Raw genomic sequence first — 13,119 nt, 5'->3', positions numbered from 1 at the left:
AGCTTTCTGACTTTTCCCAACTGCATCAGCCATTCCAATAAAATACATCATTTCAGCCTCTAAATTTTGTATCTTACATCTGAATAACTGCAGGATGCCAGACCTACCAGTACTGCTCTGTAAGTATTACCCAATCTATACTTTAAAATATGAAAAAACCCACAAAAAAACCAATAAACTAAGGGTGCCAGATCTTCAAGTAAGAAACAATGATTTTTAGAAGTAACTGAACAAAAAAAATTGTATTTCTAAGATTGCATTACCATCCTTCTTTTGACACACTCCTAACACTCCTAGCAACTAGAAAATATTTGTCCATAACTGAGGTGCAGTTTGCTAAAAACCTGTGCTCCCACTTAAGGAATGTCAACAGAAATATTTTCACCATGTTAAATAATCATTTCAAAGCAGTAAGAGCTTGGAAACATGTTCATATGTCAGGTATGTAATGCATTTTCCCCCTTTCAATCTCCTCTCTTGTTGCGCTCAAAATCTCTCTCTGACAACAGAAATGCTAATGGATGCAAGATACATCAGGTGCATTGTTCCAAGACTGTCAGAAGAAAGCTTTGATGTGAATAATGCTGAGGGCACCTGGGTTATGACATGCTCTGTCTGGTAACATGTGTTAAAGACAGGGAAAAAACTAATAGCTGAAAATCTCAAAATAGATCTGAATAGCCTACAGTACAAGAAAGCCCAATCCTAGGGATCTGCTTGTCAGCTCCTATTATCCTTATCAGTAATTCACCAATACAGGGACCTTCAAGATAAAAATTTACCATTAAACAATATTGAACAGACTGCTTACTTTGTGGTGTCTGCAATGTCACAAGGGTGAACTAAGCCAGCCTGGAGGCCAAAGCAGTAATTTTACATACAGGTTACCAGTGTCCTGAAGTTACCCCTGCAGCCTTCTGTACTGCAACCTGTCCTACTAGATTAAAGAGGACTAAACTTTCACTTGAGACTGCACTTACTTTAAAACATATCTGAAGGTACAGGCAGCATGCACCTGATGTGAGGTTATTACACCCCACACCATCCTAACAACCCCATCACTTTCCCACACGTTCATTGCCAAGAGGCCTCCTGGTACAAAGGTAAGAAGATTCAGTCAAATGAACTAATACTGATAAAGCAAGAAAAAAAATTATAAGCCCTTACATTTAATAATAGTTTCTAAAAAGCACTTTCCAGCTTTTGGGGTGAGAGTAAAGAGAGAGAATAAACTAATGAAAAAACTTCCTTTTCTGATTAGACAAAGGCCATTAGAACTTGAGACACAGAACAGGAAGAAAACCATCTGGTTTGCAGGTTAGTCATTTCCATACTGGGGTCAACTGACCAAATGAAGCCTTAGGAATCATGTACCACTGATACCAAAGTTGTGCTGCAGGCTGGAACCCACAAGCTCCAGAAACAGCCCCCTTGGGTAGACCTCCAGCAAGCTATCAGCACAACAGCCTGTTGGACAAACTAGCACAGAACTTTCTCATTTGCATTGTCACTCTGTATTTTGCTTTCCCAACAGCTTGCCATTTCACAGGAGCTTGTGGACTTCTCAGCCTCAGGCAGGATGTTGTGAAGTATTGCTATTGTAAAGAACTAAGCTTTGAGGAGAAGCAGCAGGCAAAGCTGTTAAAATACATGCTTAATTCACAGCAATGATTGCACTCCAATGTCATAAACTAAGAGAAGCCAGCAGGAGGGGGAACCCCTGCACCTAGACATTTCCAGAAGTGTTTTGAAAAATTTGGTTCTATATATTGCTTTGGACAATGCAGAGATGCTTAATTTTAATTACCATCAGGGTGCCGAGAGCACAGATGGATGCCTGTTAATTGAAGCTACCACAGTTTCATGTAAATTGAAAGAATAGATCAAATAAATAAATGTCTGCCTCCCAAGAACATTCAAAGCAAAAAATGGTAATGAGTTTTGGAACCAAGGAAGGAAATTGTTGTTAGTGAAAAACAGCCAGCGAAGATAACAGACCTCTGCCAGCAGATGACCATCAGTAACAACTGTGTCTTATCAGGAAGATACTTGTCAGACAAGTCTGTGGATTAGCAGGATAGCCATAAGACAGGCAGATATACACTGTAGGTACAGGTCAATTCAGCCAGGTGTTTTCTTAAATCTGGTGGCAACAGAAATAGTAATGCAAGTGACCTCTCCTGAGGCAGGCACAGGAAAGGAAAGTAATCTAGTCAACATGCATGAAACCAGAGTAAGCAACTAAAGATCACTGCTATATCTTCAATACCAAGGCATGAAGTTGGAAAGTGAGGACAATGAAACGTGGACAGCTAGGTAAATCTCCATTAACAATAGTCTCTGCTGGATTTCAACAACTGAGATATTCAAATCCTTTTATAGTTACTTTAGGGCTCCAGGGGAATGACAGGTTCACAGCCCTGAATACTTAAATGTCTCAGGAACATGAAGTAGGGAATATTCAAGTGGGACAATTTTTGCAGACACTGCCACATGATTTCTTTGACACTGAACACAAGGACATCAACTGTAAGGATGGATTCTTGCCAGAGTCAGTATCTGCAGTCATCAGCATCTTACGTGAAAGAGGCAAGCGAATAGCCTCAGCCTGTAGTTACTATCAATAAATACAAGCGCAAGATGAACTGAAATCAGCACGGTATTACACGTCATACTTGGGAACAGACTCAAGAAGCCGCTCCACTAACTGCTCTGGGATACACTGTGTCAGCAGAGTCCCAGGACGGCCTCTCAGTTTTGTGCCTTCTGTTAGGTTTGACAAGAAAGGAGTAGTGCTCAAAACTCTTCCTTCAAACACTGTCTTATTCTGAGCACAGGTGTGACAACTGCAACTGAGCTGTGTTATGGGATCTGCATCTGAAGAGAAATAAACCAAGGAAGACAAACTGAATATACACAAATGGATTCAACAAATGAAACAAGCTTCCATAAAAAGCCAACAGCAACAGACCTAGCATGACAAGGAGCATTAATTGTTTCCTTAAAATACAAAACCTGGGCAAGCTGCAACATTCTGTATGGGAAAGACAACTGATTCTACAGGTGAGTATTCCTAGTTACAGGCAGCACAAGAGGAACAAGTCACAAACAATATAGATAAACATTGTACATAAGTTAGTCTACCGATTCTATCAAACTATTTCACAATAAGGAAATAGCTCATCTTCTTTATAAAAGATTGGCATGGTTTTCTTCTCTACAAGAGGAATACAAAGTTTACGAAGAAAAATTTTCTACAGGTGAGGCTCAAATCAGCAACATTATGCCAGTGTCTTCAGAAGCATAAAAAGAGAATGTGAACTGCAGTGTCTTGCAAACTTACAAGAACATGCAAAACTAAGCTTACGTATGACTATTTTAATAGTACAGAAACTCTTGAGCTATAAAAACAAGGCTGAGTAATCAGTTAAAGTACCTTTAAAAAAAAATCAGCATTGATACATAATGCATTAATTCACTCCAATAGCTTAAACAGTCTAGAGAGACTTTCAAGACCAGCATTGTTCCTACTGACATTACCCACCAACATCATCTCCAGCTTATGTTAAAACTTGTCAACTGGAGAAAGCGAGGAAGATAACAGTAATAGAAAGTATGAGGTACTGCAGATGGGAAAATTAATTTTTAAGAGAGATTCGAGGAAAAGATGGCTAGGTTTATATTGAAAAATGTAGTCAGACCTCCCCAATCCTAGAAACAGTATAAACACATCATTGCAGCCTTCTATTTAGGCTAATTAGCTCTGCTGAGAAGGAGGGTATGTTTGCAGAGGCAGAGCACAGTGTTAATGCAGTTATGCTGTTTCTGGGACCTACCTCGTTAAGCACTGCACTGTGTAGACACATGCTAAATGATTCTGGATAACAGCCATTATTCCTCTTACATGTGCCTCTGAAGAGAGCTGAACTTTTGCATTTGATTTTAATATTGCACTTTTAAAATTGGAACAAATAAAAGCAGCCAAATATAACTCACAAAAGGTCAAAAGCCAGGAAGATTGAAAGTCCACTAATTTCTGCAGTATTAAAGCACAATTTAAGATATTTCCAAACATAGCAATTGTAGATTGGTTTCTCTCCATTTTCAGTAACACACATACTGCCTTTACAGAGTAAATAGATTACCATCACACATTATTTGCCAAATATTAAAATATTCCATCTTTTAAATGTGGTTCTTATAGAAATAGTCTACATCATTCTATGACACTCTGCAGAGCTGTACATGTGACTAGTTTCAGCTGCATCTATGTCCAGCCATGTGATTGTACCCACAAATCCCAGGACTAAATGCTTCAAATAAAAGATCAGTACCTTAATTAACTGTTCTCACCTTTGACTCAATCTGAAGCCAAAGTTCAACCATTAACACAGAAATGCCTTTTATTAGCCTGCCTCCCCATGATCCATTAGCCACTTACAAGCTGCTGAGCACTGGCAAACTCAGGGCGATATTATAGATACAGGGGCAAGAACACATTGAGGAAAAGCAATCTGGAAGATGCAGCTGCTTCCCTCCTGGGAGTATGATTACATTTTATGAAGTGCCCAGCACAGTCCTTGAAGCAGGAGACAATGACCTCTCCAATCTGAAAGCTCCAATTAGTAGGCTACAAAGTTTTTCTTGCCTACCCTCACCTGGAGTCACAATTCATTCTTTTCTGAGCCTTGTCCCAGCTCCGTCAACTAGATTTGAGATACAGAAGGCCAGGACAGCACCCCTCCAAAGTCACTTTAGACTAATGGCTAGGAAGATCTACAACCAAAGAGAAATCAACCTGCATCTCTTTACTACCTCCATGGGCACTCCAACAGCTTGGCTATCTCACCAAATACAGACTGTAAACACCTCTCAGTATCCCCAGGAATAAAAATTGCATCTGCCCAACATGCACACCTGGCATGGCTCCCAGGAGAGGCAGGGAAGTGAGGTACAGCTCAGCCCTACCATTTCCAGGGGGTAATGGTGGCACCTCCCTACCCAGTCTGCTGGAGCACCATGTCTTGCACAGCCCTTCATGCCTGCTGTGGAGTAGTTACACACCTTCACATATAACCTGGGTGCTACACAGCTCCATTCAGGGCCAGCCATCCTCATTTTAAGTGCCATACCACCTACAATGCATGCCTGAGGCAGGGGATCTGAAGGCAGGACTATAGCAGCCCACATTTGAACACATGCAGCAATATAACATCTCATTTTACAGTACAGGGTTTCGAGCATCAAGCCTGCTTGACAGGTTGCCACCCTGCCTCTGCCTCCTGGGCACTCAGTCCCTTCCTCCCTACACCCACACTTGAGGTGCACAGCCCTGTCTGCTGGCCACGTGATTGATGCTCACAAGATTTGTGACATAATCTAGGTTAAAAGCAGATTATTTTTAAACCAGCCCCCCACTCACAAATCTAGTTCATAGCACAACATCACAACAGTTGTATCACCACAGCTAGTGGGGCAGGGAGCCACAGCCATGGAGAAAGAACAGCTGGCACTGTGGGAAATGTAGGGTTACTGCAGAGGCCATGACTGGGGGCTTCAGAGGTGACCAAGTGCCATGTTATGTAGTTTCCACCCCCAGTATGTTTCTGCATTCCCTAGAAGGCCACTGTGCCATAGGTGTAAAATACTGCATGATTTCAAAAGCGTCATTATGACACTACATGTCAATAAGGCTGCTGAAAGCCTCATGTCCCTGCAAAGTGCCTGTATAGTCCATTTCTTTTCAAATGCAGCACTGCCGAGCTCATTGGAACAACATCCACCTGACCCAGGAATTGCACCAACCCCTTCAGTTTATTAACAGCCCTGTTTTTCAGGTGACAAAGAGCTTAACATAGCAAGATCCTGACACTACTGCAGTCTTCACTGCAGGATCTGGGTCCTGCCTCCCACTGAGGCAGGATTTCACACACCATTTTTCTGCTGCAGAGAGAAGTGCTGGAAGAAGACAACTGAATTTTAGGAAGCACATGCAAGTAATTCTGCTGCAATACATTTAACCTACAACAGCTGAGTACCTTAGGAACACCAGTGCTGGTCTGTGCACCAGTGTAGTCTACCTGCTTCATCCTTTTTCTCTCCAAGACACAGGATGGTTTCTTCTAATGAACCAGCAGCCAGAACTTACATTTACATTTGCCTATTTCTACCAAGTTCTGTTGCAAGTCAGCAATTCCCCATTTAGAGTAATCCACTCATACTAAATAGGGAACCTTCATGGTCCAGAAATTGCTTGTAAGGACTCCAACAGAAGAAACCAGGGTCTTACATTTTGGGCATAGTCAATAGCAGTAAACTTACTGGTCAGAGATCCGTATCTCCACTGACAAATGTTTTGGGATCCACAAATATACAAGGTTTAAAACCACTGTTTAAGTAACTAAATCCAGAATCTGTGCCAGTGGTAAACTGGGTTGCAGGTTTATCTCAACATCTGCTGACATCTCTAGATTTCTAATGTCAGTCTCTACTGCTTAGATATTTAAACAGAAGTTTCCTTTAACTCTCCACTCTACAACTTTATTTTCTTTATACAACTCTTAACCTAACTTTCTAGCTGATTCAGTGCTGCAGAGAACAGCGCCGAGGCAGCTCACAAATTGGATGGATATAAATACTGGGAATCATATCAGGGAACCTGACATCAGTTCCAGTTTAGCCATCTGATACATTTGGCCAACCAAGCTAAAAGTAGTGATCTAGAGAATTTGAACTCCCCCTGCACAACACTGTCACAGAACAGTTTGGATTCTGGCCATTCATCCCTACAAATCAAGCAGAAGACATGAATCTCCATGCTAGAGACACTAATCAGGTTACCAAACAGTCCCACACTTACAGCATCTTCCTATACTCCTTGAACACAGCAGCATCACACCAAGGAAGGCAGTGGCTTGAATTTCCCTTAGATCCTAAATGAGCCACAACCAAAGGCTGATAGTAAATAGCTAACATACATCCTAGCTTTTTTTCTCCTCCACACTTGCAGTCCAGTTTCACGGCTGCACCACTTGTCTGTGTGCACACTTTTTCAGAGGAAATAAGGACTACAGACCCTACATATGGTCAGGGCAGTGTTTGGTGTTACAACAATGCAAGGCCAAGTTCAGAGCAGCTCCATACACAGCTCATCTCTAACCTACGAAGCAATCCCTCTGCACAGTACATAACCCAGGAGCAGAGGTTGCTTTGCTGCTCTGCAGCTCTCAGGCAGCCCCTTGACAGGGACAAGGGACCCCAGAAGGCACATCTGGCAGAGCTTTCCCATGAAACGAAGGGCTGCTGCAGGGAAAGACTTACTCAAAATTGGTAGAGGAAAATTGGCCAGAGAAGGGATAGTACCCAACCCTAATATGGATCAGCTGAAATCAGGTATTGGAAGCTAGTGCTCAGTACTCAAAATTTCATCCAAAATTACTAATCTAGCAGCAATAATTTTAAAAAGCACAGATGTCCACTGCTGTGTACCAGCCTGCAGACACTGTTTGCACAAGCAAAAGATTAATCTCAATAAATACGGGCAAAGGGAAATATTCCTGCTTACCAATTAAAGATAATTTGCATAACCACCATCTGGAATTAAAGTACTTCCCCCCCCCCCCCCATTAAAATGTATGAAGAGACTTTCCCTTTGTGCACAATGGATATGCCTTCAATGGCTGTTGCCTTTATCTTGTTTTGAGTCAGGCACTGTATGATTTTTACTTACTGCTCTAAATCAACTCTGAATATACCCTTTGATAGGGCTGTTCTTTCCTGATTGCTTTCATTACTGTTAGTCATCTGCTTCTGTCAGTTACTCTGGATCTTGTCTTGTGCTCTTAAACATAAATGGAGTTTTGCCATTGGTTTCAATAACAATAAAGTGGGAAAAGGCATTAGATCACAGCACAGCATCATCTGACAGCACCAAGTCATAAGGCCCAACACAAATGCTCCTTGCATCCAATTTATTTATTATAGTGATGGAACCCAAAACTCAAGCCCTTTCTCCTCCCCCACTTCCTTGGAGCTCTGTGCAATGAGAAACTGAACTCTGCACAAGTCCATCACAAAAGGTTGAAGGATTATTCTGGGGGAATATGGCAGATGAGCTATTTCCTATAGGAAAGCAGCAAGCACTACCTCTCCTGGGCACCCACATCAGGCACCATGAAAGCTTTATCTTCTAGCTCTATTCTTACACGCTCATTTGCATTTTCCTCCTGATAGCTAAATTCTTTCAACTTTTAGACTTTCAAATGTCTAAAATCAGAAAACCTGTATTTGCTGACCTCAGACCTTTTTTTGAATTCTATCCAGAAGACTTTAACTTGGCCGGGTACACACAGATTAAGCAGTATTTAATAAGCTACTGCTATATAATGCGTAAGTCCATACACTCCACACTACTCTTGCAGGATGAATTGTTGTAAAGGGCATTTCCAAAAGTCAAACCATCTGTGTGGTTATTACTCACTAGCTTTAAGAGCAGAATTCAGTAGTAAAAATCCTATTCAAACAACTAGGTACATATTGTTCTTTTTCCAATAAACATGGAGATGACTAAATTATTTCAGTAACTAAAAATACTTGGGTCTTCTGGAGACATGAGTTCAACTCAGGAATTCTTTTCCTCTTCCAGATTTAACAGATTATTTCAGCAAAAAATAATTATATATCTACTCTGAACAGATATTAAGCATCTCATGGGCCTATTGCAAACAAGTCAGTTTGTGACAGTAGTTGACGGAGTACCTAGTCCATTGCAAGTCAAATATCAATGAAACCTTTGCCTGAAGATCAATTCTCATATTTGGTACAGCAGCAAATGCTTATCCAGGTGGTGTTGTTCAAAACAACCTTTCTAGTCAAGGAAATTATTGACATTTCTCAAGTTCTGCAAAAAGACTGAAGTTGCCCCACTGAGATACCTTGATAGTTTCAAATACTCTTGGAATGACAGGTACTACTAAAAGGATAATTATTCACCTTGCCTTTCATCCACAAATGTATGTGGCATGAGTAAGAGTGATTATATTTGCAGAATATGTACGGACTCTTTTATTCAATAATCCCAAGAGTGTTTAAAGAAGTTATGACATTAGGTATTACAAATGAAGAAAAAGTTACTGAAGCTCAGGCGAGTTTGCCCTAAAATTTTGTGGTACAAAAAGGAGCAGAATCATATCTCAAAGCATAAATAGGATAAAGATTAAATCTAGGGACAAAAAAACACCAGGAATTGGATCACCTGAAATATTGCTATACTTATTGCTAGATTTAGAAAACAAAAACATACAAAATTTTAAATTATATATCGAACTTAAAATTAACATTGCTTTTCATGGTTTTCAGTATGCAAAAGAATTGTGATGTTCAGTATGTGTGTTATAAACTGTCTAAATAATGCATTCTGATTTGATCTGTAGCCCAATTCTGAAACATATGTTAGATTTGATTTAGTGCACATTGACTAGATTACCGACATGATTTAATTCATGTTATCTACAATCGGGAGAGCTTGACGATAAGTAGAAAACAAATTATACACGTTTATTACACCCTCCCTCTCACTTACACCAATGAGTAATTATAATGAGAGTTATAATCATGGAAGATTTAAAGAGATGGACAGAAAACTGTGTTGCTGGTTCAGCATCCAGAAACAACATATGCCCCACATACTGATGAGGGTACATTATGCACAGACACAGTAGTCTGCAAAGCACTGGCATAACACTATACTGGGCTTCCCTCTCTTGAAGCTAATCTGCATATTTGACTATGTAACTCGTTTGCTCTCTGTCACCAAATGCTTTTGGTGGGGGCGGTGTGTCACACAAACAAAGAACATGAACTAAGCAGATGGTTGCCAATTCTTAGAAGACAACATGTGTTCCTGTAGCTGGCACTCAAGATGCATTAAATATCCTTTTCTTTCACAGAAATTTGGTCTTGCATTGTTCATTAGGCTGCCATAGATGTTTAGTACCTCACAGTCAGCCAGAAACAGCTTTATCCCACAGTTGTGTTCCATAAACTCACTTGTTCTTTCCCCTATTCTCTTTCAAAACAATCCAAATAACCTTTGCTATCTGTAACAGTGGACCTAAGAGATGTAGAGCTATCATGTGGCCACTTTGAACTGTGCAAATTCAAATAAATCTGGAAGTAGTACTGCCCTTTCTGGAAGGTGTTCATGCTAAAAAGCTCCAAGCCACAGAATCCATAATCCCTTCCTCCACTTCCCTAAGGAAAATGATTAGGCAATATTTTAACTTCATTATCCATAGGAAAACTCTTGATTTAAAGATTTGCACATGACCAGATTCAAGTTACACGATTTTAAAAGGAGAGGAAACTAATTAAGGTATATTAATATAACCTATTTATTGGTATCTATCCTCTTAAACACTCACTATTCTGAAGTTATAACTTCAAGAACGTTCTGTTGAAGAACTTGACCTTTGGGACTGTACCCGAAAAACTGATGCCAGAGAGCAGAGCTTTTCCTGTGGAAATCTGCTAATATTAAAACCTTTTTAGGGGTTTTTTTAGGTTTTTTTAATGCAATCCACTAACACATTTGATCATCACCTTTATCTAAGGTATCATATCTGATGTTCAGAGCCAGCACATTGGGAGTTTTCTAGAAAATCCAGTAGTGCTATTTGGAGAAAAATTTCCAGCTAGCTAGCCTTGGATTTGGCATGGTTATGAATCTGATGAGCCTCATTCAGAAATACTCATCCTTCACTGAACTAAGGAGGCCATTCATTTCAGCCCAATCAAATAACCAGCTGATTTTGTTATATTACTTACTCAACATTTCTGCTTCCCATCAGAAAAACTAAACTTGCCATTGGAATAGATGCACTCAGTAAAAATCAGATGCATTGTCTAATGAGACAGTTCATTGCCCATTACAGCTGATGCCCTGCCTGTCATTTCACATACTAAAATGCAAGGCATTGTGCACTGAATATATTTAAGTATATAATGCACAATCAAATCCAAATCCTGATTCATGGCGATAATGGAAGCATCCTTTTTACTCATTTCACTCAATCAATCTGCATATTAAAGGTACTTTTCAAGTTTAAGAGTGAAAAAACAGGGTGAAGAGACATGGCCCTCAGGGTAGTCATTCAGTAAGCATATTCTGACACCAAAAACCAACTCCACCCATGTACCAGGCATATGAACAGTCAAAGGGGTATGGAGGGAATAAGGACTGAGCTACCCCTCCCCTGTCTGAAGCCTGACTTTCTCATTTACCTGCAGGGACTCCAACACAAGTATTTTCTCTGTTGTCAGAAGAGATTTTTCTAGTACCAACTACCAGAGCCAGTCTGAGCTAGTACTGACGTGACTACCAAGGCCATCACTTAAATGGATCACAGACTGCAATCCATTACTGATACAAATATTGCAAGTGAACTTGATAGATCAACTGTTTAGCTTGATGCATCCACTTCCCAAGCAGTTGTAGCTCTTCCCAAATTCACTGTATTGACTTTCTGACAACAGATGTCACTACAGTGAAACCATGATGAAGCAGCAGATAAGAAAGCAGGCATGCCAGATCAGCAACACCAATTCCTACAATGCCTTAAAAATAATAGGAGTGTTCAGGAAACTAACTGCTTTTATAAGAATAATAATTAAAATTTTGCTGAAAAATACAGGGAAAAAAGTCCCTCCTTACTCTCATGTAAAACAGCCTAGTTTCAGTGGACGAGATCATACTAAATTCATGCTAGGACCAGAAGTGTTCCTCTGGCCCCAAAAGCTCCATTATGGGGAAATTTGTAAACACTACCCTCACTGCATGGGCACACAGATTGCTGTGAAACTCTGCATGAGAGACTGTGAAACAATTGCCCACCAGAAATATTGCTAAGATGTGGCACAGTTCCAGACTGGTACAAGTGCTAGGGCACCTACTGATCTGTACTAGACTGCAGAGCAAAGCATACAACTTACAGGGACATCTAGGGCAAAATCAAGTGCCAATGACTAAAGAAAGCCAAATCCAAGTAGGAAGGCAAGGCTGAAGTAGAATTCAAATACATTTGAAAGAAATTGTTAGGGATTTCAATTCCACTTTAGGGAGGGGGAGCATGTACTTCAAAGACTGTTCAGCTTAACAGAACAGAGGAAGCGTTGTTACTATGCAATACGCTTCATTAAAACAAGGAACATCTTCACAAAAAGTGTATTTGCGACCTCTTTACCTAGCCTCTATTGTAAACCCAAATTCAGTCCTGCCCATATCTCAACTCCCAGTACTAGCCTTGAGAAATTTATTCTGATTCTGCTGCCTGATAATCTCTTGCCATTACGTGCATAAGTGAAAGCAACGTCGATTTCTCTTCCTCAGACACCCTATCTTTTTGTGTGGTTCACGAACCACTTGTTCCCTAATGCCTTACATCAGCATAGAAAAGACTTCCTCCCTTTCTAAATTACCTTAAACACAGTTACCTTTTTTATTTAAGAGGGGGTTATGTGAGAATTAAATGTCTATGAGTTAAGACCATATTCTAATCTTAATGCAATATTTTTTTTTTTTATTAAGCATAGATTTTAAATAAAGAGTATGTTAAATCAATGAGCTAAATCGCCCCTATCTCCTGCTCCTCCAGCCACTGAATAACCTCTTGTAGCACAGCACCTGTCCCTGTATGTTTATCACATAAACTAGGCCTGGATACTCAGAGCACAAATGTATATGCACTTAGCAACATTGTTGGACCATTTTTAAAGATTTTCTGAAAATGTGAAGTGATTCTCAGTATTTTTTATGGCTTTTCTTATAGCTGTGGGCTCAAACCCCTTGGTTGTTCCAAGGGCAGTGGGACAGAAATCAAGGGCTCTTGGACACAGGCCCCCTACCACACACAGTGCCCTGCAGGCTGTTCATGGCTGCTCTAGGTCCTACCTGCTGCCACCCAGGTTGTCACAAACCCCCAGAGCTGTCTAGGAGCAACATGACCTCTTCCACCCTCACCACAACCTCTCTATGTAGAGAAACTTCATTCAGGTTAGGAAGAAATGTTGCACACAAGCTCTGAGGTGCCTCTCCCAGGTCACACCACTGCTAGAAGAGTTAAG

Source organism: Athene noctua, chromosome 8 (assembly GCF_965140245.1).
Source record: "Athene noctua chromosome 8, bAthNoc1.hap1.1, whole genome shotgun sequence".
In the NCBI taxonomy this organism is placed as follows: domain Eukaryota; kingdom Metazoa; phylum Chordata; class Aves; order Strigiformes; family Strigidae; genus Athene; species Athene noctua.
This window is presented reverse-complemented; position numbering follows the sequence as displayed.